Source organism: Atta colombica, unplaced genomic scaffold, assembly GCF_001594045.1.
Source record: "Atta colombica isolate Treedump-2 unplaced genomic scaffold, Acol1.0 scaffold88, whole genome shotgun sequence".
Lineage (NCBI taxonomy): Eukaryota > Metazoa > Arthropoda > Insecta > Hymenoptera > Formicidae > Atta > Atta colombica.
In genome coordinates, this window is record NW_017259581.1 from 2,309,316 (window position 1) to 2,313,417 (window position 4,102).

Below are 4,102 nucleotides of genomic sequence, written 5' to 3' on the forward strand. Positions count from 1 at the left end.
AAGCAATTTATACAGTTATTGTGCCATTGATATTTCCGAGAATCTGAGAGATAGAGAATTATACGATGCACATCATGATACTGGATGAGTTTCGCGTTTTACATATATCGGAAATGCAGCACAGTAAGCACATAGCATTATTGTAGCTTACGAGAAAATAAAGAAAATTCAATAAATCTTTCTTTACTTAAAATTGTATCTTAAATTAACTCTTCGGTGCTCCAACTATGGTGTAATCTGCTTTTTTCAATGCTTTTTTCATTGCTCATAATTTTTTATTAATTATTAATTAATTTATAATATTAAAAATAACTATTTTAACGATTAATTGTTTAAGATTGTTGTAATAGCCGAATGTAAGAATTCAAAGATATCCATCAATAAAAAAATCTGTCGAAAATTAAAGTGAACACTTTTAAAATTCATTTCTTCGCCATCAACTGATATCATATAAATCTCGTAGTTTCATAAAATAGAATTTAATGATTTTTAAATTCGTCGTAGACAACCGCCGGCTTTCCTCTTTTTTTTCTTAATTTCACTAAAACATTTCTAGAAAAACGTCGCGAACGTAATAAAAATCTATTTTATCGAACATGCTTCACCTCGAAGCAACTCGCTTACGATGTCGCTATGTATCACTGATACTACTACTCGACGCGACGATTATGCGTGCATCACAGTAGAAGAGTCACGAAGAAGAGTCGAGAGAGTGCGATGAAGTTGCATAATCAGATAAGAATACAAAATGGAACAGGCACGAAGCAGCACTGGCAACCGAACCAAAAAGAGCGATGTATCGCATTACAAGAAGTTCGATATTTTTGTTTCTTCGAACAAGTGTATACGAAACATAAAAAATATGCGAGAGATATATGGAAGACATTCTGAGCGTTAAGTATTAGGATTTGAAGAATATTAGGACTTTAAACAATAAAACGTAAAAACACAAATCATAATAGAGCATAATACTGATAAAATAGAAAAGAACAAATTTAAAGAAAGAATAAAAATGAGGGAAAACATTAAAACTTTAAACTTTAAATTCAAAATTATCAATTTTTTTATCTAAGATGTCTGGAATTTAATAAATAAAAAATTTACTGAAGAAATTTTCAATTGTTACTTAGAAACAAATTTTTATAAAAATAATTCGTTTAATGAAAATTAATCCCTTTGACGATTAAACAATAAAATGAATTCTTTTTTATTCTGATTAAATTTTGTTGATTAAATTTTTGATTTTTGACAAAGGTAATTTACATAAAAATTATTTAAAAATTATTTTAAAAAATACGATAACATTTCTTACAATCATAAATTAAAATGAAAATTTTACAATTTTGCCTTTGTTTTTTGAATTAAAAAATATTTAAAAATAAAAAGCTTTTACTGTTTTATTCTTGTAATTAAAAAGAAACTAATTCTTAACCTTTTTAGCCGATTTTATCAATTGATTTTATCAATTTAATTAACTGTTATTGAACAATTATTTAAATGTTTACATAATATTACAAATGATAAATTACAAAAAAGATTACAAAAAATTAAAAAAACAGCGCAAACACAAATAAGTTTAACTCTTATTTAAATTAAATCCAAATGAAACGTTGGAAGACATCCTATCGAATTTGATTACACAATATAGTATTCCTGATGTTTGCATCTCGCTGGTTCCAAAAAAATCCTGATCAACACCGAAAACTTATACTCGCTCTTTTTTCCAATCCAATAGGATCAGAGCAGAGGAAAGGAGATAAACAAGGACAAAAGGAAAAAAAGACGTAACACTATGTCCGTACACCGTTCGGGGGCTCGTAAAGCACACACAGATAAAAGCTTCTCTCAAAAGAGATTCCTGACACAATCCTTTCAGTCGCACCTTGTCGGATTCTCACACGAATACTTCACCAAGAGTTCGATAAAAATTCGAAGGTCACTCCTTCGGAAGGTCACCAAGGCACCAGTCGGTACCACTTCTCGTCCACCCTTTTGTGACTTTTTTCCCCGATCTCTCAAACACAGACACACACGCGATCTTCTCGGAGCAAAGTAGAAGCACGACCATCCAAACTCGGTCCTCTCACGAGTTTCTTGCGGTCCTAATAGCCTCACCCTTAACTCCGCTCGTTCATCCTTATCGATATCATGTACACACGTGTATATGTGGGTTTGTTGCGTGTTGACCGTTGATTCTCTGGGAGCGTGGCGAATAAGTGTGCAATCTCCCCGGTGGATGATGCTCAGATTGCACCCCGTTTATTGAATAAATCCCGTATATACGAAAGGACTCACTTCCTTTCTCCTCACCGTATTTTCGCTTCTTTCGTCTTCTGTCGATCGAGAGGAAAGAAAAGAGGGGAAAAAAAGAAAAAAAAAATAGAAGCCGGCGGCGTCGCGACGCGACGCGACGTGATGCACTTACGTTAGAGAGCCGTTCTGTCGGGGAAATGAGCGGGGGCTCCCAATATAAGCGCGTGCAACGTGATCCTAGAATATAACGCTGAGGTCGATTGGTCCGACGGACTGACGAATCACATATCGCGTTACTTCTACGGCCAATCTACCTTTTTAGGCGGACGATGATACCGAGAACGCGGTGCAACAAGGGGTGGCCGCGACGCCGACGAGTGAGATGAAAATAAATGTCGGAGCGAGACGCCGCACCACTGTCCAGTCCCCTCTCTCGGTCATCCCTCTGCTTGGTACCCCGGGCTGCCCCCAGCCATGGCGATCCATGGACCTCGAAATGGAAGAAAGAGGTGGTAGAATTTCGAAGGGTGGCTTGCTTCTTTGCTTCGCTCCTTCATTGCATCTCAGTGATCGGAGAAGAGAAGAAGGGAGAGAGAGAGAGAGAAAGAGAGAGAAAAATAGAGAAGGGAGAAGGGAAAGAGGAGTGCACCACGTGGAGGGCGCACGTGGACGCAAGCGCGTTATTCGGGGTACGCGCCGGTGAACAATGATTCTCTCGTGATTTATTACATCAAAACGATACATTGATATATAATCGATGAATATCTCCTTGTTTTTTTTTATTTTTATTGTGTCTCAATCAACATTGTGTTCGACAATGTCGGTAATTTTTTAAACGAGTTTTCGTATAAACGTCTTTTTTGGTTCCTTGCACAGTTCTAATAGCCGAAAGTATATTTCATTTTTTGGATTATTATTCTTTCTCTTGAATGTGGCTAAGATATTAAATGATAATTATGATTCATATTTTTCAACTGAATTTCACTGCGATATAAATGAAATGAGTTCAACAGTTTTGCGTCTAGATATAGAAAAAATTGTAATCTTCTCTTTATCATGATCTTTATTTCTTTCTTTTTTCACAAAAAGTTGCTAATGAAGCAATGGTAGATACTTGTAATAAATATTTAGTAATGTGAAATTAGAGAGAGAAGACTTCAACTTTAAAAAAATCAACTTTCTATAGTTTATTCAATTGTTCATCGTTAAGTTTGCACATGTATGCACATTTCGAATTTTTGTTTTCACACTTCCCGTAAAAGAAATATTTAAAAAACAATTTTATTAGGGGCTTATTTCACACTATATACTTCAATTACGAAGAAATTAAATTGAACTAGTCTTAATCGATAAATTTTTGTTTGTACATTCTCAAACAAGTCAATTTTTTTTGTACATCCTTAATTAAAAAGTTATTAACAAATAAATTTGGCGAAACTAATTTCACATGACAAAAGTATGTTTTCGAATTCTAAAGAAATACGTTTAAAATAGCACCAATCAATCAAAATGATATCTTAATACAAATATCCGGGAAAAGAATGCGCGAGCTCAAGAGAAATCATAAAAAAAATTAAGATGTCTGAGACGTGAATAGTATTCTTATTATATATGTCATCGACTCTTTAAACGATGAAACTTCTCTCTCAGATATATCCAGATCGAATGAAACGTGCGAATGAATATGAACGAACGTACTACTAGTAGCTTATAAATAAATGTGGATGACACATTGCGAGTACAAACAAGCTCAGATTCACATCGACAAATATGCTTCTCGTCTCTTTTTGAGTTACATCAAAGGAAGATCAATCGCTACATTCATCGAATTATGTCTGAAAGTATTCGT

General features: G+C 34.3%; 1 protein-coding gene across 16 annotated transcripts in view; it reads right to left on the bottom strand.

Moving 5' to 3' along the window:
- The window catches only part of LOC108693115 (myosin heavy chain, muscle), a 51,265-nt gene extending 48,810 nt beyond the window's left edge, over positions 1-2,455 (bottom strand). For 8 of the 16 annotated variants that reach the window (XM_018201836.1, XM_018201831.1, XM_018201824.1 and 5 more), the window contains exon 1: positions 2,159-2,259. The gene's annotated coding sequence lies outside the window, so the exon portion shown is untranslated. Of the gene's footprint in view, positions 1-605; positions 644-2,158; positions 2,262-2,425 lie in introns of those variants that run through there. The other 8 variants (XM_018201842.1, XM_018201839.1, XM_018201851.1 and 5 more) reach the window with 5 other exon arrangements.
- Positions 2,456-4,102: the final 1,647 nt, after the last annotated feature.